Source organism: Rhineura floridana, chromosome 1, assembly GCF_030035675.1.
Source record: "Rhineura floridana isolate rRhiFlo1 chromosome 1, rRhiFlo1.hap2, whole genome shotgun sequence".
In the NCBI taxonomy this organism is placed as follows: Eukaryota; Metazoa; Chordata; class Lepidosauria; order Squamata; family Rhineuridae; genus Rhineura; species Rhineura floridana.
In genome coordinates this window covers 289,586,717-289,611,391 of record NC_084480.1, presented here as the reverse complement: position 1 = coordinate 289,611,391, position 24,675 = coordinate 289,586,717, and the positions used below count along the sequence as shown (strand labels likewise).

General features: G+C 42.5%; 1 protein-coding gene across 1 annotated transcript in view; it reads right to left on the bottom strand.

Annotated features, from left to right (window-relative positions):
• Positions 1-24,675, bottom strand: part of RIMS2 (regulating synaptic membrane exocytosis 2) — a 374,923-nt gene that overhangs the window by 25,513 nt on the left and 324,735 nt on the right.

The following is a 24,675-nucleotide window of genomic DNA, read 5'->3' as shown; positions in this document are numbered from 1 at the left end:
TTACTGACACAAATTCATCTTGCACGAGGTCTGCAGACTTTGTTTCTCTTCAGGCTATTAATCTCACTCTTCGTTTGTTAATAGCGGAGAAGGAGGGCCTACCCTGCCCTTTTAGGTCACACGTGGTCTCCAAGCCAAAGCTTGTACAAGCCCCGCTTTGGTCTTGGAAAGCTCCCCTTGCCCTGCTATTCCCAATGAATGGGTTGGTAGGAAGTGTGATGGGTTTGGTACCCTGAACGCTTGCAAGGAGTGCTAGCACCCAAAACCCCACATCCGCTTTTCTCAGCCACCTTGGAGCAGTGTCGCCCCACACTCCCCGCAAACAAGGGCTGGGGGGGGGGACATGCTAGTTTGGGCACCACTGCTAGAAGTCACGGGGGCAGGGGACTTCTAGCAGCGGTGACCAATCCAGCATACTCCCCACCAGCCTTTGTTTGCGGAAAGGCCGGTGCTGGCGATTGGGGCACCACTCTTGAAGGAGCACCCAACAGGTCCAGGGAGTTCATACAGGAGAAGTAAATGATGAGCTCCATTTTACAAAAAACAGTTATCATTAACACTACCCAATGGAGTCAATGAGGATCCCCAAATGCCAGCCTCCACCCTAGGGATCACAGCCAACCAACCAAGCAATCGCAACACAGTACCAATATATAAGCCTCAGCAAAGGAGCATAGTTTACACATCAATGTGTGTAGTATAGGGTACATCATTCAGGCCTCATATCTGTAAAACTGTTGAGTATACAAGTCAGAAGGGGATGGGGAATTTTGTTGCAAAAGCACCAAAGGCAGTCCGTCCATATAGGTGAACTAGGCGGTCCAAGTGTGTGTGTGTGTGTGTGGGGAGGAATTTGAGGAAAAAATACAAATTTTAAAAATACAACTAAAATAACGAAGATGTTATTATTTCAGTTCTATGTAGCATTAATGAGATTGCACGGTCAGCGCAAACATTTCCCCCCTCTCCTCTCCCCATGCACTGTAGGGCCAATTGCAGGGGCACAAGGGGAAGCGGGGGATGTTCCACTAGCAGTAGTCCCTGCAAAGGCTCCTCCTAGCCTTCACTGAATATGTTGTTATTTCAATTTCTGTACACATACAGAGGAAATATGATTATAATAAATAAGGTGGTCCATAAAAGAAAAGTAACAGCATTAACCAGAGCCTTTTAAAGGGGGAGACACAGAGGCAATTGCTCCAGGCCTCACATATGAGGGGGGCCTCAGACACGGAGGGGGTCACATGAACTTTGGTGTTGCTGCATTGTTGCCAACTCTTTTCTTTCAGAAAATAACTTGAGCACCATAAACCTAATGGAAAAACTCACAAAACAAACTCTACTGGTGGTAGTGCCCATTTGTCATGACAGCATGAGCAAGATGGTTGCAGCCACAGGCAGGGCTAATAGTTGCAAACCAGCCCAACCATAGTCAGACTTTAAAAAAATTATTATATCTTGCCTTTTTTTCCTCCGAGGAATCCAAATTTACACGATCCACTTCGCTCTCTTCACCACTTTATCCTCACAACAACCTCTCTGGTGGATTAGGCTGAGAGTCAGTGATTGGCCCAAAGTCACCCAGTGAGCTTCATGGCCGAGCAGGAACTAGAACCTGGATCTCCCCAATCCAACCCTTATCCACTACACCACACTGACCCCCACGTACACTACAGGCCCAGGGTCCTCAATGCAGAGCTTAAAGGCACCAGTGCACTCACAGAGACCTACCAGAGTGCCCTCCAGGGTCTCTGCTCACTTCACCATTATAAATTATAATGGCCACCAGCTTTTCTTAACTCACTGACACAGTTTTCTTAGGCCCGATACCATCATAATTGACCACATAATCAGAAATAGACTCTAACAGCAAAGATGAGAGAGACTAGTTAAAACTGTTCTTTCTTCTCCAATGAGAACACTAACTAAAACTAAGAGAGCAGTTCTAATTGGGCTGGAGCAGCAGAGAGAAGAGAAAACAGTTTGAACTGCACACTATCAGCAGGAGACCATGTGGATTCCAAGGAGAGGAGTGGAGATAGCAAGTGAACAGCTGTGCCTGTGCCTCCGTGGAAAGAGGAAAGGTCGTTACTGTAGGGGAGGGGGAAATGGAGGATCTGGGCCAAGGGCTGGGAGAGGAAGAAAAATGGAGGACCCAGGCCTGTGTGGTAGGGAAAGGATGTGCATGTGGATATGGGTGGTGTATTTTATTTAGAGGTGATTTGGGGAAATGCCTTCTGTGAAATGGATGTTATGTTGGAGCAGAAGACTGTGGATTCAGAGGAGTGGCTTTAAGTTTTGGGGTTCAAATGACCCACCTCAGCCTTTTATTAAGGTTCTTGTTTTTAGGCTTGCTGTGAAATGAATGTTTTGTTTGCAGCAGTAAACACTGGGATTGTTCACACCCCCGTGACAGCCCTTTTGTGACTGGTCCTGCCCATGGCAGCCCTTTTGTGGCAGTCAAGACAACTTTAAACAAATTCCACCCTTGAAATAGTAATGAAGTTTGTTCCAAACATTTTTGTAGTTCTACAGATTCTTTTAACTTTGCCAGTTTCCATAGCTTCTCAGTTAAAATTTATAAAAACATATCTGCATTCAACAGTGGTACAAGAGAGACTTGTTAGACTTCCCACAATGTCAATAGAATATGAAATAGCTGGAAAACTGGATCTGAAAGAAATGGAATTTTTTTGAATTTTCAAAACTTAAAGCACAAAATGTCATGTTTTAAGAGCACAAGGTGTTTTTGATTTGGAGTGGGAGTATTTTGTAATTACAGCTTAAAGTTCATTGAAAAGATTTCTTAGTTCTTTCTATATTGGATGTGGTGGTAATGTCAGTTAAAGCAGGATAATGTAATGGATGCTTTTGGATTTTTAAATTATAATTAACATTTTAGTGCATTTTTATTTGAAATCAGACTGAAATACCATCTAGCCCAGTGGTTCCCAACCTTTATGAGCACGGGACCCCCTTTATAAGCTGAAGTTTTTTTGTGACCCCCTCCCCCCAGGGAGGCAGACTGGCTGCCAGGAAGGAAGGGGGAAAGCAGCCTTTCTTTGCAGGCTTGCTTCTTTTTGCTTCACAAAAAGCCCTCTCCTCTCATTCTAAGTAAGGGCATTGCCAGTAGCGGCAGTGCAAGGAGACGGGAATCAGTGATAGTAATCCCCTCTTCTTCCTGGTAGCTCCACCCTTAGCCTCCTTTGGCATCTGCCATGTATTTTATAGGCAGATGCCTGCCCTTAGTGCGCCTGAAAGAAGCTCTGGCGCTTCAGCAAAAGGCCTCCCCTCTCGTTTGGAGCAAGGGGGAGGTGTCATCTGCAGTGGCAGTGGCAAGCAGACAGTGTAGAAGGAGTGAAGACTTTTTTTAAAAATTAATAAATAATTCATTTCTTTACTGTTCACGGCCCCCTCTGGATTACTTCGTGCGCCCCCTGGGGGTCCCGGCCCCCAGGTTGGGAACCACTGGTCTAGCTGTTTTGTACAAATCTATTCTGAAAATTTCATGTCTCTGTTTTATCTGATCTCACAAACATTAGTTGGACAGACTGATGGACAGACAAACCAAATAATTGTTTCTCTGTTTAAATCAATATGCTTAAAAAACAATAAATGGAATATAGGGGCAAAATGTTTTCCCAGTTAACCAAAAACCTCAACCTAAATCTGCCCTTGGGGTTGGGGGTGCTGATTACATGGTTTGCCTACGGCACCAGTTGCTGGCAGCTAGTCTAGGGCCACCCCTGAAAGGCACTCAGCATTTTACTCAAACAACAGTCAAAACAAGCAACAATGAAGGGAGATAGATAATGCTTGCATTCTCAGACTCTTACAGGCATTCTGCCTCAGGACTCTGGACACAGTCACAACTCCACAGAGGATGGTATACAATGTGAAATAAGGGAGCTCCTATTCAAAATAACCCCTCAGATTCAAGCAAGTCCCTACCATGTGCACTCAGTGATGAGCACCGTACTTTCCTTAGTGAACACCCAACATGCTATTTATTGGCACTGATGACCAAACATAACCAACACACTATTTGTTGAAATATCACAGACAGGGCTAGTGGGTCAGAACCAACATTACAGCTCCATCCATCGGCTGAGTAAACATTGTCCTGACCACAGAAATCTCTCTCTGAATAGAATCCCAAACTATCAACACTGAGAGGGATCCTCAGTGAGAGAGTGGAGAGCTTTGAACATGAGATGGAAAAGCACGTACGGATTGGCATTGTCTCTGTGTTTCAAGATGAGTACTTAAGATGGAAGGGTGAGCTCACACTATTAAAAAAAACTCTGTGAAGTAGCAGAAAGTACAAAAAGCAATATACTGATTCAATCTGAACTCTTCATCTGAAAATTTTAAGATTAGTTTAAGGAGGAAAGTCAGCTTCTTCAGTACTCAGGATTGAAAATAGTTTCAAATGTTTGGAGTTAGATTTATTTGATTGCAGTTCTTTAGCAAAGAGCTTTGCCAAACACCAAGGCTTTGTGCAGGTAGCCTACTAGTAGGGCAGCCTATTTTGGGGGTGGGAGAGTTTGAGCTCTTAAAGATAGCCTTTTATATAGCTCTCTCAGCCAGTACTGAGATGAAACTTGCCTCCTCATCACTCAGGTCTCAAATAAATCTTCTGTTAAAAATACTTTATATGACTTTTTTGTGTGTGTCCCCCAATTATTTACTCAGGAACCCCCAATGAGCATCCAGTTACAAATACTGCCTGTTGCAGCTGCTATCCACTCTGAATCATTCCAGTCATTCCAACCATATTTGTCTTGTGTCTCCATAGACAAACATCCAACATTCATGGAGGTAAGAATGTTCTCCATGGAGTATCATGCAGATCACAGGTGAGGCTTACAACAGCAGTAAGGAGCTGTTGCCACCTTTTCCCTCCCAAAGGTTCTGTGCCTTTCATAAATGCATATTAGGTAAAATTGTAATACATATAGCTATACTCACTGGAAATTACTACAGAAATTATCATATGTTGCTCCCATATATTATTTCAGAGGAAATCTGCAGATATAAAATGCCCACTTTACTCTACCTTCACCTTTTTCCTCTATCTATGCTACCTTACTCCTATGTAGTTCACATAAACTACTTAAAATTCAGATGAATTCGTATTGAATATAAAATAGTAGTGGCATTCATAGACAATGTACAAGTACAATCATAAGGAACAGCCCTGACCTATAAAATATGCTGGGCTTATTCAAAGAGCACTTGGAACCAACTAAATATACCCTCTTTCTTTCATTAGTTTTGAGAACAAAAGATGCTAACCTTTTAGTACATAAAAGCTTTTTTTGTAAGTGAACGTTTAAAAAAAAAGTTTTGTGGTTTTAAACAAAAAACACGTTCATCAGCATTTTCAATTTCCTTGAACTAAAAACCTCTGCTAAGTACATTTACTAATGCAAGTGGCTTATCTGAATAAAACTTCTGCATTATGCAGAAGTGCATCGAAAGGTTGTTTCTTCACCTTTTGTTACTAGTTTATTCTCAATGTGCTCTACTTATGGATGAAATTATATTTCCTGTCTCTCTAAAGTTAGGAGTCTGTGCATGAATGATTTTGGTACTGTATGCATCAAAGGGCTTTCTTCTTTCAGTAAGGACCTATTTGGACATTTCTATCTCCATCCCCCGCCCCCCAAAAGATCATAATTATGCTGTGAACTCACAAACAACTGCTCCCCTTACTACCTCACTTTCCCCAACTCCTCTTACTGTGAGGAGAAATGAATGCCCAAACCAGATTCTGCACTACAGTTATTCAGATATGTACTCTCCCTTTACCCTGAAAGATTAAATGCTCTTTAGAGATGACTGGGATAAATGGGAAAGGGTGGGCAAGTGATTGTTCAAATTTTTATCTATTTTGGAAATGAAATATTACTTTGATGTTTATTTAGATGTGTTCTGTTATCTTGGAGGGAACAATCCGCTTTTTAGTATCTTCGAGAAAAATCTCCTCCCATTCATGTTTTTTTCCAACTACAGAATTGGTTCAAAAGTAGTTGTACTTATATGAGGCCAACCCACACTGGAATCCCTTTCGTTTCTGAGGCGCTGCTGTTTCAGTATTCTTTTGTAAATTAATTGTCACTCTGTGTCTACATGGCAATGCAAGTTGTGCTATCTCCTGCATATATTACACAACTGATAGTGTAGGAGGTGCATGAGAAGTAGGTGATGGGTTTTTAGGTCACATAGGCTGTCACTGGAGGCCTTCAAGAGGCAGCTGGACAGCCACTGTCAGGTATGCTTTAACTTGGATTCCTGCACTGAGCAGGGGGCTGGACTCGATGGCCTTATGGGTCCCTTCCAACTCTACTATTCTATGATTCCTAAGCACACCTTTTTCTGAGATAAATGTAGGTAACAGATGGTTACCTACATGGAGTGTTTTGTTGATGGTTTCATTGCAATCTCTTCCAGTGGTCCATCTTCCTTTACCATTCTGGCGGAAGGGGGAGCAGAATGGGCAGACATGGGACAACCTCTTTTTCTTCTCCCTCAGTAAAGGGGTACACCAAAGCACAGAGCTTGCTGCCTGCGGGGACCATGTGTGTATGAGAACTAGAGTGAAAGAGCCCATGTAGAGGAACTGGCCTGCTTTTACTTATCAGTATATTTTTTATACCCCTCCCAAAGGGACTGTGTGCTGCTGAGCCTCTGGGGTCCCTTCCCTTCCTTTCCCACCAGTTTGAAGAGATGTCGGAAGAAATGTCCTTTGCATCTCTGATGGCAGCCAGTTCCATATAGAACTGTGCTGCAACTGTATGCCACCACTTCTCTGTTTTCCTCCCCTTTCCCCACTAAGCTCACCTTACGCTCCACTCTCCCTCTCCGGCAAAAAGCAGCCTCCTCTCCTTTCAAGTCAACAGGAAAGCTAGTGCTCTCCTTTTTCTGTGACACCCACATTGTTATGTCTTGAGCACACCTCTTCTTCCCTCCTTGGTGTCCCCCCTCCTCTCTTTTCTTCTATCTCTGCAGAAATAGTTTGGCGGTGGTTGTTTTTTTAAAGACACTGCTCCATGTCACTCTTGGGTTGCAATCCTATACCTACTTATCTGGGTGTAAAAGTGAGCCTAGCTGCACAGCTATGCAGATGTGCTTTCTTTTGCAGAGCATTTAAATATACTACACAGTTATTCACAGCTTCACTCCTGTGTGGGTGCTAGGGGTGGATAGATCAGTCTGTTTGCAGTCTGTGTCAGTTTTGCATGTCTTCGTTAATAAATCCATTCCATCCTGATTCTGCATTAATCCATACACAATTTTAAATATGTATACAAATATGTATTTTATCATATAATACATAGTAAAATACTATTTTATCTCAATGTACACATTTCTAAATATATCATTTTCATAAAATATGCATTTTTCACATTTGGGTTTGTATTTTGAGTAAGGAACTATGTCACAAAATTTGTAGAAGTGTGAAATATGAATAAGAATTATGGTTTGATCTGTGTATTAGTCTGTGAGATTTCAAATTAGATTGTTTCATTTAAAAATGCAGACAACAAAATTCTTATCCATCCTTAGGTGCACATCGAAAAGTGTTCACTAAAAATAATAACTTACAGGATCTGAACAGGGTGGTTTATAACAGATGCTACTGGAGGTTGCTGATTCATAGGGTCACCATAAGTTGTAATTGACTAGAAGGCACATAACAACATAAATAAATAATAAAATAATGGCTAACCATCCAGCCTGATTGGTGAAGGTCAGGAAACGGAGGACAATCACATCTTTTCTACACACAAAGCGATACCTCCACCAAAAGCAAAGGTGAGAGTTGGGCAGAAAGGTTGCCAAAGCAGTTCAGCAGAATGAAGGGCGCTCCCGCTCATCAAGAGTTGGAGCCGTGTGTCCGTCGTCCACACTGTAAAAGCTAGCAAAGTGACAGCACAATAAACAGAAAAACCATCACAAAGCCAGTTGAAAGATATTAGAAGGGCATAAATCACATGAGCACTATCAGTTGGTGATAGTGTCATGTGGCTTGTGAGTGAAACATTACAGTACTGGAAGAAGTGGCTAGGGTGGACACTAGATGGGCACCAATGGAAGTTGCCTGCTTAGCCATTGTTTATCAGATAATGGCTCATCAGTACCATATTTTGCCTCCGTTTTCTCCCAAAAAGGGAACAGTGTGCAACCTTCCATCGGTAGCAATCTCAGTAAGGGGTCGGGATTGCAGTTCAAGATTGATAAGGAGATAGTCAGGAAATACCTAGTTAACCTAAATGAGTTCAAATCTCCAGGGCATGATGAACTGCATTCCCGAGTATTGAAGGAACTTGCTGATGTACTCTCGGAACCTCTTGCGATCATCTTTGAGAAATCATGGAGAACGGGAGAGGTGCCGGAGAATTGGAGACGGGCAAACGTCGTCCCGCTCTTTAAAAAGGGTAAAAAAGAAGATCCGGGGAATTACAGGCCGGTCAGTCTGACCTCAATACCGGGAAAGATATTAGAACGGATAATAAAAGAGTCCATTGGCAACTATCTAGATGACAATGCTGTGATTAGTAGGAGCCAGCATGGGTTTGTCAAGAAAAAATCCTGTCAAACTAATCTCATCTCTTTTTTTGATTGGGTCACTAGCTTAGTAGATGGTGGAAATGCTGTAGATGTCATCTATCTAGATTTCAGCAAAGCGTTTGACAAAGTCCCCCACAACTTTTTGATTAGCAAACTGGTCAAATGCGGACTAGATGGAAATACTGTCAGGTGGATTCACAACTGGTTGGAAAACCGTACTCAAAGAGTGGTCGTCGGTGGCTCTGCTTCGGACTGGAAGGAGGTTTCAAGTGGAGTGCCACAGGGCTCTGTCCTGGGGCCGATACTCTTCAACATTTTTATCAATGACTTAGATGACGGGGTGGAGAGAAGCCTTATGAAGTTTGCAGATGATACGAAACTGGGAGGGATAGCTAACACAATGGAAGACAGGAATAAAATCCAAAGGGACCTGGATAGACTAGGAAATTGGGCTGAAATTAATAAAATGAAATTCAATAAAGACAAATGCAAGATTCTGCATTTAGGCCACAAAAACAAAATGCACGGGTACAGGATGGGAAATACCCGGCTTAGCAGTAGTGCATGTGAGAAGGACCTTGGAATTGTAGTGGATCACAAGTTGAACATGACCCAGCAGTGTGATGCTGCGGCAAAAAAGGCAAACACGGTTTTGGGATGCATAAACAGAGCTATAGTTTCCAGGTCGAGGGAAGTAATAGTCCCACTATATTCTGCATTAGTCAGGCCTCATCTGGAATACTGCGTTCAGTTCTGGGCGCCTCATTTTAAGAAAGATATAGACAAGTTAGAGCAGGTTCAGAAGAGGGCGACGAGGATGATAGCCGGTATGGAGAACAAGTCTTATGAGAAAAGGTTGAAGGAACTTGGCATGTTCAGTCTGGTGAAGAGAAGGCTGAGGGGTGACATGATTGCACTCTTTAAGTACCTGAAGGGCTGTCACATAGAGGAGGGTACAGATTTGTTCTCTGCTGCCCCAGAGGGTAGGACTAGGTCTAATGGTCTTAAGTTGCAGGAGCGTAGATTCAGATTGGACATTAGAAGGAACTTCTTGACAGTAAGGGCAGTTCGGCAATGGAACCGACTGCCTAGGGAGGTGGTGGGATCCCCTTCGCTGGATGTCTTCAAGCAGAGGCTGGACAGCTATCTGCGGGAGATGCTCTAGCTGTGGATTTCCTGCTGTGAGCAGGGGGTTGGACTCGATGGCCTACAAGGCCCCTTCCAACTCTATGATTCTATGATTCTATTCTATAAGAGTTTATCATAAAGTTCCAACTAACACCTGTGGATGGAGAACAATAATCTTCTCACCCAGGCAGAGGCAAAAGTAAATAACAGATTGGGCAACTCAGATGCTCAGGTCTTTGTTGCTTATTCCCTCCAAGCTATTTCAAGAAGAAGAGAAAAAGAAAAAATGAGGAGATAATGGGCTGACCAGTAAGGTGTCAGAGCATCTTCTAAGAAAGTTCATCTGAGTCCTATGTTTTGATGTGAGGGGCACCACCATATAGACAAAGCTTTTCAAAACTTTCTACTAAAACGTGTGCCAGGAGTAGATCACCCATACAAAGGAATGCACTTGAGATCTTATAGTAGGTTCTTTTGGTGGTAGATTTTTCTGCATTTAGCCAGGTCTTTATATATACATAATTAGCAGTGATAGTTTTCCAGTGACTGAACCTGACATGGTATTGGATTTAAACTGTATGGACACACTAAATATTTTCTCTCCATAGAACACTCTCAGCTGGAGTGATTAGCCTTAAATAACAGTTTTCTTTTTTAAAGGACCTTTTCTAAAGAACCCTTATCTTAAAATTAACTGAGCCTGCAGTTTATGACTTCTAAGCAATTTGCATGGTCTACTTTGGGAAAGAGCCTATATAGCTCAAGTTATGAGACTTGCTGGCATTCAGTGGGACAGATGACTAGGAAGAGATAAGTCCAAGGAAAGGAAAGGCTTAGTTCCTGGAAGGTAGCCAGCCAACAGTTGTATTCATCTGGCAGGCAAGGTGTTAATCAGTCATAAAAAAAGGTTGCAAGGTTGTTTGGAAATTAGGCAGATTGCCTGTTCTGGATGGGATTGCCCTCCCCCTTTAGGAGCAGGGGTGTGGTCTGGGGGGTGTTCCTTGATGCATCACTGATGCTGGAGGCACAAATGGCCATGGCAGCTAGAAGTAGTTTTTACCAGCTTCTGTTGGTATGAAAGCTACAGCTGTTCCTGGACATAAGAACAGCCTGCTGGATCAGGCCAATGGCCCATCTAGTCCAGCATCCTGTTCTCACAGTGGGAAACCAGTCAGAGCTTGGAAGATTACTTTTAAAAAGTAATAAATTATAGTTACAGTTACATGGATCCAAAAAGTAGTAATTACCGTTACAATTACAATTGCCCTGAAAGTAACTGATTACTTTACTTTTCCTCCAAAGTAATCACTACAATTACATTTCAGTTACTTTTTAAAAAAGCCTACAAGGTGCTGGCCTTGGCTGCTGCACATCTAAGTAGCCTAAAACAACATTAAAAATAAACAAACACGTACAGAGGTAGTAGAATAATAATTTTTATTCATAAGATAGCAATGGTGGTCTCTCTGCTGGTAAGGGTGGTGGGGAGGGAGGCTGGGGCCACTACTCAGATCTTTGCACATCTAACCAAGTGCAACCCCCCCACTCAGCCAGCCAGCATAATCTCTCTCACTTAACCACCTCCCAGACCCTGCCCTGCGACCAACTAAGGGACACTCACTCAAGCAAACATTTTCCCCTGAGATGCAAAAAAGTTAAAATACTGCAAATGCAGCACAGTAGCCAGAGAGGGTGGTGGAGGCCACTTTGTGTGCAAAGTGCAAACACAGTATTCTCTCTCTCTCTCTCTCTCTCTCTCTCTCTCTCTCTCTCTCTCTCTCTCTCTCTCTCTCACACACACACACACACACACACACACACACACACACACACACACACATTGTCATCTTTCACCTCCACAGTTCTTTATCTCCATTCTGCTGCTGCCTCCTTCTCCTCCTTTATCCATGTTCTTGACCTCTGGATCCTTTTTCCCTCCACTCCATTCTTCACCACCACTATCCGTTTTTTTAAATAATTGTTTTCTCCACTCCACCCCGTCTCACTCTCCGCCTCCTCCCTCGTCACCTCGTACCCATCCACAGAGCATGAAGAAAGAGCAACACTGCACAGAAGCCCAGTTTGAGGCACATGATTTTCATCCACAGATCAGAGGAGCAGAAGACTTCCCCTGCTCCCCCCCAAGTAATGTCCAAAAGTAATTCTGGAAATGTTACAATTACTCCACAAAAGTAGTAAAATTACTCCTAGTTCTATTACAATCAAAATGTAAAGGAATTACCCACTCGTTACTCAAAAAAGTAATGAATTACAAGTAATTCATTACTTGTAACTAGTTACTTCCAAGCTCTGCAACCAGTTACACATGGGAAATCCACAAGCAGGACCTGAGTACAAAGAGCACTCTCCCCTCCTGCAGTTCCCAGCAACTGGTATTTGGAAGCAGACAGCCTCCATCTATGGGGGAACAGCATAGCCATCATGGCTAGCAGCCATTGATAGCCTTTTCCTTAGTGAAAAGGCCTGGCCACTGTGACCTATGCATGGGACTACTGTAATGTACTCTTTGTGGGGCTGTCCTTAAAGGTGATTAGAAAGTTTCAATTAGTGCAGAATGCTGTGGCTAGGCCGCTAAGTGGGGTAGCCTGTCATGGTCCTGTAACACCCATCTTGAAAAAAACTGTACTGACTGCCAATTTGCTATCAAGTTAAGTTTAAGTTTCTTGTGTTGACTTATAAAGCCCTGAACAACTTGGGGCCTGGATATCTGAAAGGCATATTTTCCCATACAGACTTGCCTATAAGGAGAGAATTTCAGAGGGGGTTCTCCTGTGAAGCCTAAGTCTGTTAGGGGGACTCATTATGTGACAACTCAGGGGAGGGCCTTTTCAGCCATTTCATCTGTTTTATGGAATCTCCCCCAAACTGAAAAAAGGCAGGCACCGATTCTGATGAGTTTTTGACACCTGCTAAAGACTAATCTGTTAAGTAGGGCTATTAAAAGGACAGGAAGGATGGTTTCACCAAGCCATGTTGACAGCAAAACAAATTGTCCTTCAATATTGGAAAGTGCGGACGACACCAAGCATAGAAAACTGGATATAAGACCTTCTGCAGCTAGTAGCCCTTGAGGAAATTCTGCTCTATGAACTACACAAAAAGCCAAACTTCCAAGAGATTTGGAGAGCATTTTGGAACTCTTCACTGAGTAAAAGCTACATCTAGAAGAAGTAGGAGATACAATGCAATGCAGGGGCAGAGACTTCTCCAACTCAATGGGTATTAATCTGGGACCCCAGCAGAGCACTGACACTCATTTATTGTAACCCTTATATGAGCATATGAACTCGAACACTGCATAACATGTCAAACAACTGAACATCATAAATGAAAATTTATATAAAGAAAAAGGCATGAGGGCAAAGGGAGGTAGGGGAGATGGGAGGGGGTGGGAGGGAATAAGAGATTGTACTGTTTTATTGTAAAAATGTGAAAGCCCTAATAAACTATACATTAAAAAACCTAATCTGTTCACACAGGCATTTGTTGGTTGCTAATACTGAACTCACGATCATAATTTTGGCTGCTTTACTGTCATTCAAATTTTGTTATATTTTATTGTAAAAAGATAGTCGTATTCACTATTTAAACATGTACATTTAGTATCATTTGACAACAGCCTTAGCGGTTACATTAAATTCATTGTTGTCTAAGATTTATTTATTATTTATTTATTACATTTGTATACCGCCCCATAGCCGAAGGTCTCTGGGCAGTTTACAACAATTAAAAACATTAAAAACAAATATACAAATTTAAAACACATTTTAAAAAAGCAATTTAAAAATATAAGATGTGATTTCCCTTTAATTATTACTAGGAAAGTTGCAAGCTACATAATTTTCATTCCAGACAAATATGGCTAAGATAAGGCCTATCTGAAGATGCATATAAGACCTTTCTTTATCTTAGCTCCTTCCACTCCAAGTGCACTTCTTCAAACCTGCAGTTTGTCAGAAAATCTTTATGAACTGATCTGCCCTAAATGGTCTAGTAAAGAAAAAGTTTCAGCATTCCCATGCAGCATACCGGGAGAGATGGGAGAATTAATTTCTAGTTATAGGGCATCAACCACACTACTTAATGATAGCCAGCAAGGCACTCAATCATACTACATAGTGGTAAGAGCTAGAGATTGATCACTCTTGCAACAGAAATTAAGGGGAAGCTAATGAGTTTTCTTGCCATCAGTACAAAAAGGTAACAGTATACCCTAACGCAGCCTTCGCCAACCTGGTGCCCTCCAGATGTTTTGAACTAGAATTGTTCTTCAACATTGGAAAGTTCAGACCACACCAAGCACAGAAAACTGGATATAAGACCTGCAACTGTCAGTGCTGGCTGGGGCTTATGGGAATTGTAGTCCAAAACATCTGGAGGGCCCCAGGTTGGTGAAGAGTGTCCTAACCTCTCTAGGGCTTTATGGAGACACATTTCTTAATAGCAAGGGCCTCTTGGGTAAAAAGGTTCTGGGAGCCATTCAGCCCAGGATTCAACTAGTCTCTGAGGAAAATCACAAACGAAACATTCTGTATTTGAGGATGATGACAGTGCCGTTTACAACTATCCCTGCATAAAAGACTGCCAAGAGATATAGCAGAGACAAGGACAATGATCAAGGAAACAATAAAATAACTTACAAGAATAACTGAGCAGACTCCTCATTTCTCCTACTCCATGTGGTCTATTCAAAACAGACTTAAACTTTTTTTAAAAAAGATTCCTCCATTGTATTCCTAGGTGTAAGAAACTGATGGAAAATTGACTCTGTGATATAAACAGATGAATCAAATGATGTGATTACAAAACGACTACTTTTATAAACTACTTTTATCATATGGATGGATGTCGTCACATGTTAATATACCCTCACCTCTTCTCTCCCCAAATATATCAGTCCATACAACAGAATAAAGGCTATAACCAGCTAGTGCACATTACCCACTTTTCTTATGCAGTACATGTGCTTCTCCTAATTTTAATAATTTTATTTTCTAAGCTTCTCTCTCATGCACTCAGTGTTCAGAAGAGTTCTGGTTAGTCACCACAACTGGTTATCAGAGGGGTTCTGTTCTGTATCAGTTGCTGGCCTAGACTAAAACAAGATGAAAAACAACTTGCTGAGAGATGCATCTCATTCCAGAAATTCTCGCCAGCTCAAAAAATAAAATAAAAATCAAATGAGCCATATTAACATGTGCTACATTTTATTTGCTACAAAACAGTCTTGACCCTGGAGTCTAGCAAATGATCAGGCACTGGGTCAGAGGCTGTAGTGTAACCAGCTGAGGAGCTGGACCAGGTTTCTGGCTCTGAGCCAGATGCTGGTGGTCAGGGGCCCACTGAACCCAAGGATGGTAGGCAGGAACCCACTGAACCAAATCCCCACAGCACCAGGGCCCACAGAACCAATGGTAGGACCCTCCCACATACTTTTCCCTGGGCCCAAATGCTTGACACACCACGTCGCCAGTCCAACAAAACAGGGAATGTACCTGACAGGAGCAAAATAGAAGGACCCATCTTCAGACCACAGCACGGGGAAAGCTTAGGAAAGCTGGAGTAGAGGCAGAGGCTCAAAGGGCCTCAGTTCACCTCCCTCCCTCAGAGCAAGTTGATCACTAGGAGCTCTCCTTGATGCTATGACAATAGATCTCCTTTGCTCTCCTCTGGAACACAACAAATAAAAACAAAGGAAAGCTAGAAAGAGGTAACAAACAGCATGTAACATTTGTAGAAATAACCATGTCATATTCGCCAACTTTGATAGGTGAAAATAGGGGCATCCATGTAATTCCTCATACTAAGGATCATCGTCCAACCTTAGGCTCTAGTCCATGTACTTTATGCTGCATTCCTTTACTATGCAATAACCACAAAGGTTTTTGATCATGTCTTTAGGCATAATCATATGGCACTAGGTGTCATCAGGATACTAATAGCAGTGTACTCATCTGCCTTAGGTGTTCCAGTCACAGGGCTTATTCAGCAACTAGCATTGTAGGGGATTAAATGCAAATTATGTAACTAAGACATAGTCCAAACCAGGCTAAGATTATTGTAGTGTTCAGATCTTATGACTTGGGTGGGAGAAGCACATCAACAAGCCTCCTACAACTCATGGAAGGCTGCTCAGTTTATTTTTGAGCCTGGAAGTGGCCAGAAGCACTTTTCATCAGTTCCACCTGATGCAATGGCCGTGACCATTCCTATCCAATTCAGACAATGAGGCCACCATTCATACCTTAATAGGATTAAGGCTAGATTGTTGCAATATGGTATCTGTGGAGATTGCTACGGATGATTTCTTAAGAGCTTCAACTGGTACAGGATGCAGTGGCCTGTTTTTTCTTGTTGATGTGTCTTATTGAGCAGACAACACCAGAGGATCTCCAGATTATACCAGGGCAACAAGATTTGTTGCTGCTCATTTTGATTTACGAAGTTCTAAGGAGCATGAGTTTTACATACCTCATAAATAGCCTTTCCCCCTATGTTTCACCATAAGGAACTACAGCCTTTTCCAGAAGAATGCCATTTTATTAAATCATCTGAGTGTCAAATCCACTGTACAAGTGCTATTTACTGCTGGCCCAAAATTACATAATTCCCTTTCATCCAAACTTGAACACTTTTTTTGGATATAATGCACAGCATATTTATTTAGGCCAGTTAACGCATGGTGTTAAGTAAATATGAGGTGATTTTAATTCTGTATGTTGCACTGTTGGATTTTAATATGTATTTGATTTATTGGTTTTACTGCATTTTATTTCAGCACTGTAACCCATCACAGGCTGTCAGGATTGGGAGACCTAAAAATCAAAATAAACTAAATAAAAGGCAGTCTTTGAGTTGGAGCTGGATGTTCGAGTCAGACTAAAAGGAGTTCTCCAGGCACTGTGCAGGAAGTGAACACAGTCCAGATTACATCAATCTTCCACACAAGAAAGTATATCTGCCAGGAGGAATATGATGGAGAAAAGAAATACAGCTGATAGCAGGAAGGCAAACACTCCCTGTCCTAATACACAAACCAGAAAAAAAATTGTTCATGTACAAGTACTCCTATCAACAAAAATGTCACGCTTTGTAGTAGTTTCAGTTATGTATCAAAGAACTTTCTAAGTGTTCTAAGTTAATGAGATAATTATTTCAGTCACTGAAAAGGATTCTGGAATAAATGCAAAGCAATCTTTCTCAAGAGATGTAAAATTTCCAGAAATTTTGAAGCCACTGATTAACAAATCAAAATGAAATTTAATTAACAAAACAAACAAAATTTAAATTCAAATGGAGGGACTTGGGAGTTTTTTTCCAGAGAAATTGAAATGTGTGTGTCACTGGTTCAGATGGAGTGGCACCTCATACCCTGCCTCCTCCATGCTTTGCCCACCAGATCATGAGAAGATCAGGTTATTGCTGCTCATCTGTGGTTTACTGTAACTTCTATAAATATCTGGGTCCACACATATCATGGCCATGGAACCTTTTGGGATCCATATAATTCCAGAGGGAATGGGAAAAGGATTACAGCAGAGGTGGGGAACTTTTTTCAGTCCAAGAGCCACATTCCCTCATTGTCAAACTCCTGGGGGCCACATGCCAGTGGTGGGCATGGCCAGAGGCAAAAATGGGCAGAACAACAGGTGTGATTTATATATTTGTACACTAGGCTACATTCATTCAGAAATTTCTATGCACACTCCCTCCCCCCATCATTTCATTCAAGCATGCAAGAAGCATTATCACAGTTCAGGGGGCACTGCCTGCAGACTCCCAAAGGCCAGTTAGAGGGCCCTGGAAGGCTGCATTTGACCCCCAAGTCAGAGATTTCCCATTCCTGGATTAGAGACTTTGGGCAGGTCTTTGTCCTGGAAATCAGTGCCTATTTCAAGGCTTTCCAGTCTTCCTTCCCCATCAACTGGGATGTACTTGGAATCTGCTTTTACCCACAGCCTTGAGAGATGCTGTGAGGTCATAGCCTAGCTGGGGAACTTGGAACCCAGGATCTACAAGTCCTGTTTGCATGTCTGCATATTACTTGGGCAGGACTTGCATCCACAGACTACTTGTTAAATGTAATTTTTTTACCAACCTTACCCTGAGTAGACTGCTCTGATGAAGTCTAGGGCCCCAGGCACAGTACCTCCTTGCAGAGGAAAGTATGTTGCTTGTTCTTCCTCTCTGCCTCCTATAAGTGCTCAGTGCTGCCTCCTCTCCTCCTTCATCTCCTTGTCCTCTTGCTATTCTCCTCCTCCGTTGTTTCTTTCTCTTGCTACTGCTTTCCACTTTCACTTGTCCTGTCTGCTGCTCTCTGTGCCCATTTTATATTCAGTCTCTGGCTGCTCTAAATGCATGCACACACTCACACACACATCCTTATCTTGGGGGTGGTCATCTGGTAAATTTTCAAGGCCCTGGTGCTCATGTACAATATCACTGATGGGTATGTCACTTATGACTACTTCGTATCAGGACCATCACTGTGGATGGAGGAGGGGACAAATCTGTCAAGCCCTGCTGTCCCCCAACAATGTACATATTTTCTCACTCATCAGATCCAAATGTACTTTAAAAAACTGAAATACAATTTAGTTCAGCACTTACAAATTGTGCTGTTTGGTACATATGTTAAACCTAAAAGTAAAAAATGACTTTCTTTTATTAAAACAATAATTACAAATATACAAAGCATTAGAGATGGCACTGCAAGCTGCTACACTCTGACATATTTAAGTCAGTTTTTGCCAGTTAGGAAAATACAAAAAAAAACCTTTTCAATAAAAGTTGAAAATGGTAGCCATTGACAGTGTAATAAAAAAGGACTAGAAAAAGTATGCAGATTTTAGCATTACATGCATAAATAGGAGACATCCAGAAAGTTCAGAAAACAAGCATCTCTGTAATGTAATTAAGTAGCAGCAACACATCTTTCTGTTCAGCTATATTTTACAATAGTATGTTCAATTTTATTTTATCAGTTTACATAGCAAATGCCATAGTATATATAAATAGATCAAATCATCTGCCCTTATGTTATTAGAGTTATATCCTGCTCTATCCCAGTAAATAATATATCCTTGAAAATATTAGCATAACTCATGTTTATTTCTCTAATTACAATCACCATATGAAAGAGCCATAACTTCCTATTCTGCTTTCACTTTGAGCTTAATGGATTTCATTCAGAAAACAGAAGGGTTGCATTAACTGAATCAAGCTTTTCAACTCTTTTCATATAATATCTTGTTCCTTGGTTTTGTGTTAGTAATTAGTAAGCATTCATCAGCATAATTTGCTTGATGCAGAAGCTAAAGGAATCTGGGCCAAGTGAAAGGGCTGAAACCATTGGATGTCACCCAGTGAGGATATCCAGTACTGCACAATAGGACTTCCACTCATGCAACAAACCTTCTCTTTCCTCTTCCTCTTCTTGTAGCACCCATGGCCCTCCAAATCTGCTCTGGAGGGTCCCCTAGCCCTCATGTGATTGACAACCCTGCTGGGAGGCAGGGCAGGATGTAATCAAATAATAAATAAAATAAATAAATAAATAAACCCTGCCCCATCTGTCAAAGTGGTCTGTGGGAGTTGGGGAAGGTTAGGATGTCACCCGCTAGCCAGATGCAGTTCCCTACCCTGATCAACAAAATGTTAATGACGTGTGCCAGCACCACTGGAAACAACAATGATTAGGTTCAGTATGTCTCAGGACATGATTTGAAGGCAAACGATGCAGCAACTTTGCTGAACTTGTCTGGGACTGGTCAGGGCCTGGATAAAACACCTCCTGAGACCTTTATATACTCTGTCATGAATTCCATAGAAGAAAGGCAGAACATAAATGTAACAGTAATAATATATTCTCAGAAAGTATAGGAGGGAGAGAGAAAGAGGATGGCTAGAGCAGCACAGAGGCATTATCTGGAACCATTCATCCATACTTCCTAAAACATTTCCGTCATCATTCTTAAAAAGGTTGTGGCAGAAGCTTCATTAGTGCATGCTACTCTGTGCTTTGTCACAGCTATGTAGATGAATGCTTTAGTTGGTATGTATGAAAAGGTACCTTAGGACAACTTCACAAAGCATGAGATTGTACTGATGCCACAAAAGTGTTATACTGATGTCACAGGCACATATTTCGCAATGCAAATATTTAGATTCCGAGTATTTATCTAATGTGGCATAACATGTTTTTGGAGTAATTTACGGTTATTTACCTTCTGTTGTTTATCAACTCAGTGCCTAATAGTGCTGGTAAGCAGTAATATTTATAAATAAAAATGGACCCCATATTACTCATACTTTATTCTCTGAGGAAACATTGCCTCCAGCTGCTAGGTAAAGCTAGCCAATTGGGCTTCCATGGAAGTTTTCTTTTTATGTAGCACATCACCTAAAATTAATTTCCATCTCTGTTAATATAAAGGCTGGCTAGCTTCTCTTCAATGTACTGATATTTCATGTACGGACATTTCCTTTCAAAGTATCAATATTGTTATGGGTTTGTGGGGGTGAGATAGATGATTTCTATGAGTCCCTTCCAGCCTCTGATTTGGAACCCTGCACCTGGAGTTGGGCTTTGCAGCAGAGAACTGCTCCACTGGTCAGATAAGTCTCTTCTGTCTAAGTCTAATAGAGTGGCCAGGTGGACTAATGGGCCTATCAAGTGCCCATTAACTGGCAAATGGGCCTGGGAGTTCTTATTGTTATTGAAACTCTTCAGGAGAGCCCCCCCCAGGGAAAAGAGAGACTTGTGTTTTTGAGTGAGAGAAAAAGCTGGGAGCTGAAGATATGGAGAGAAGGTGGCTCTCTGCACCATGGCTTTAGGATGCCTCCTGTAAACCTGATGGAAAAGCAAGATCTATTGGACTGCTGATGCTTTGAACCCTTTCATCTTAAGCTCAGGTTGGAATGTGTATAAATAAATAAACAAAACGTATTTCATAAAGACACCATAGACTTCACTAACCTTCTTTCCAAGGAAATCAAATCCTGGGCAAGCACAGGGACCCCTGGAGATCTCTCACTGCTCAGAGATTGGGGTGTCACGCAACACTGGTTTCAGAAGTGGAACTGAGTTTTCTGGAAGAAGCATTGGGAACAAGGTGTGCCTGAGCCAAAATGGAGGGAGAACTAGCAACCTTCCTGAAACAGATGAAATTGATGTTCCAGCAGCAACCAGAACTGATTGAGAAAGGTCATCAGGAGGACCACCAGCAAAGGCAACGAGAGTGCCAGGAGGACCAGCACAATTTGCAGAGAGGATGGAAAGTCTCTTTGGAGAAGAAAGGGAGGGCCCATGTGAGGAGATGAGAGCCCTGCCTGGTCAGCTGCTACGAGGGATTGAGAGTGACCTGAGGGTCCAGATGTAGAGCACAGACTGGGATGACTAAAGGGATCCAGAAAGTGGATGGGCAGCTGGAGGGCTTGGACTGTGAGGAGTTGCAGTCAGCAGTGGAGGAGGGCTTCAAAGCAGCAGCGGAGGAGGGCTTCAAAGCAGCAGCAGTCCAATAGATCTTGCTTTTCAGTCAGGCTTACAGGAGGCGTCCTAAAGCCATGGTGCAGAGAGCCTGTGGATTCATTGTTTATAAGAGGTGAATTTTGATCCACCTAATCACCAAGCTACACGTATGACAATTGGAGATCTTAATGCAGTGTAATTACATTATGATCCTTCACAGATGAGTACTGTTATCTACCATATTATTTTTTTATTTATCTTCACATAACCAGGAGAGAGATAGAGATTGATAGTATTGTTGCGCGCCTCCCCCAATCTCCGAGCGGTGAGATTTCAGGGGGTCCCTGCGCCCATCCAGGGTTTGGTTTCCTTTGGGAAGAAGGCCAGCGGAGACTGCGGTGTCTTTATGAAATATGGTATTTATGTACACACATTCCAACCTGAGCTTAGGATGGAGGGGTTCAAGGCATCAGCAGTCTAATATCCAGCTTTTCCATCTAGGTGCAGGGGCATCCTCTCGCCACGATGCAGGGAGCCAGCCTCTCAACCACATGTACATTTACTCCTTGCTCTCCCAAACAGTTGTACATACACCCACAATCCAAGTCACAGAATAACAAATCCTAAACATTAAAATCTTATTACACACAAAAAAACCTATCAGCATGATTCCTAAAAAAACCCATTAAACAGCTCATATCCCCACCAGCATGCAGAAAGGCACAAATCAACAGCATTACACAGTCCCATAAGCACAACCTCCACCCCGAAGCCATGCGGTTGCCAACATGGCCCTTTGTCTTGGGGCTTCATGGCATTCCCAGTCCAAGCTGATCCTTGCTGCTGCCTGCAGGGGGTTGGGACTCCTTTCCAGGAACAGATTTGTTTCCTCCCCAGCACATGGCAGGCTGTAGCCATGTTCTTGCCACTCTCTGCTCTGGGAAAAGTCTTCAAGCCAGTCCACTTGGTCTCCTGCCCCAAATGCCAAATCAAAGTTCTGCCACAAGTCTTTATCCGGGGGGATCTTCTTAAAGATTAGCTGGCCTAGTCCACCCAGGCTGGCAGAAAGAAATCTTCTCTGTCCTCCCTCACAATCTCCAGTATGAAACATGGGCCCAAACAGAGGCAGGAAACCCTCCCAGTGTCTCTTACCCTCCAAACTCACTGGGTACTGGGTGCCTCTCACTGCTGGAATTTGCCCAAGGACTGCACCCATCATAGGAGCTGCATCCCACCCCACAAGACCATTATGGGGCACCCAAGGGACAAAGTCACTTGGGGATTTTATCTCACCCATCTCTCCAGGCGCTGGGAGCTTCTCTTGGACTTGAACTCCCTTCTCAGGTTTCTCCTGCTGCACCTTTTCTTTCACAGCCATTTCTCCAGGCGCTGGCAGCTCCTCTCCAGCCTCTAGTTCACCTTTGTCTGAAGCTTTTTCTTCCTCCTGCACTTTCTCTTCCACAGCTGGCACACAGGGAGCAGAGAAATCTATCAGCAGCATCTCTTCTCCAGCCTCTATTTTACTTTCTTCGAAGGCATCTTCCTCTTCTTTTTCCAGCCTGTCCTCCTTCAAATCTTGGGGCTTCACTTCCAGCTCTCTGCTGTTTCCCCCCCTGGCAGGCTCCTGGACAATCAAAACTTCTTCTTCCTCCACTACTGACTGCAACTCCTTACAGCCCACTCCCTCCAGCTGCCCATCCACTTTCTGGATCTCTTTAGCCACCTCCATCTGGGTGCTCTGCAGCTGGACTCCTGGGTCACCCTCGACCCCTTGTAGTGGCTGATCAGGCAGGGCTCTCACCTCCTCACATGGGATCTCCTTTTTCTCTCCAAAGATGCTTTCATATTTCTCTCCCATTCGTTTCCAATGCTCCTGCCGCTCCTGTTGCCTTTGCTGCTGGTCCTCCTGGCGTTCTTTCTGCCTTTGCTGCTGGTCCAGCTGGAACATCAATTTCATCTGTTCCAGGAGAAATGCTGTTCTCCCCTCCATCTTGACTCAGGCACACCTTGCTCCCAAGGCTTCTTCTAGGAAACTCAATCCCACTTCTAACACCAGTGTTGCACGCCTCCCCCAATCTCCGAGCGGTGAGATTTCAGGGGGTCCCTGCGCCCATCCAGGGTTTGGTTTCCTTTGGGAAGAAGACCAGTGGAGACTGCGGTGTCTTTATGAAATATGGTTTATTTATGTACACACATTCCAACCTGAGCTTAGGATGGAGGGGTTCAAGGCATCAGCAGTCTAATATCCAGCTTTTCCATCTAGGTGCAGGGGCATCCTATCGCCACGATGCAGGGAGCCAGCCTCTCCGCATGCCTGCAGCCCTAGTTCTCCAGAACACACACTACTAACTACAAACACACTTCTGCCCGCCCAGGAGTGGGGGGGAGAGACTCTCCTCCAGTAGAGTTTAAAATGACAAAAGGATCTTCCTAGCCCTTTCACCAGTTGCCAGGGCAATTAAACAGGCCCATTAACTACCTGGCCACTCTATTTGATTAACAAAGGAGATTCATCTGGCTAGCAGAGCCAGCCTCCCAGGCATAGGATTCCAAATCAGAGGCTGGAAAGGTGACCCATAGAAATCATCCATTCCAGCCCCCCCATGCTCATAACAGTATAATACCTGTAGAAACAAGGTACCATTGCTGAAAATTAATCTTAAAAAATCAACAGAACACACCAAGTAACACTGCCCTCTAGAGACCTTGTCTGTTTAAATATTTCTTACAGTTACTCTGCTAATTTAATCTTAAACCACCCAATCCATTTGATCCCTCTAAGGCTACTTCACTCGTTACATTACTTGTTTTAGCACTGTACTTTAAAACTAAATAACCTCAAAAGAATCAGGTGGCTCTCTCTGTGCTAAGCACTTCGCAGCTATGCACTTCAAAATGCTCTAGTGCTCATGAAGTCATACTAACTTTCTACAGAGTCCATAAATACAAATGGAAAAAAAACTCTTAACATTTACAATAATATATGCTTAGATCACGATTTGCTTGAACAACAAATGCTACATAAGGTATATGGCCTGCTGTGTTTAATTACATTTTATGCAAGCAACACTCCAAAGTTCTTTTTCAATCTCCAAATGCTGATTAGCACACAGTATAACCTGGGTATATCTAAAAACAGGATAAGTTAGAAACAGTTATGCCACAATAACTAAACTATTTTAGGGAAATAAATACCTCATTATAGATTTATTTTTACGGTAAAAGTATTTATAAAAGAATAAATAAATAACCTGTACTTTGAATCCAAAAGCAGATGGCATAAGTATTGATAGAAAAAATATTTCCGCTTTCTCTAGAAGTTGAGATATATATATATAGAGAGAGCACCTAACATTCTGATGGCACTAAATAAATACTGAACAGTAGTTTTAACTTTAACCTGTAACTAGTGATTTACTGCAATTATAAGTATATTTTAAAGCTGAAAAGAAATAAAAAGCAATAAGAAACAGAGCTGT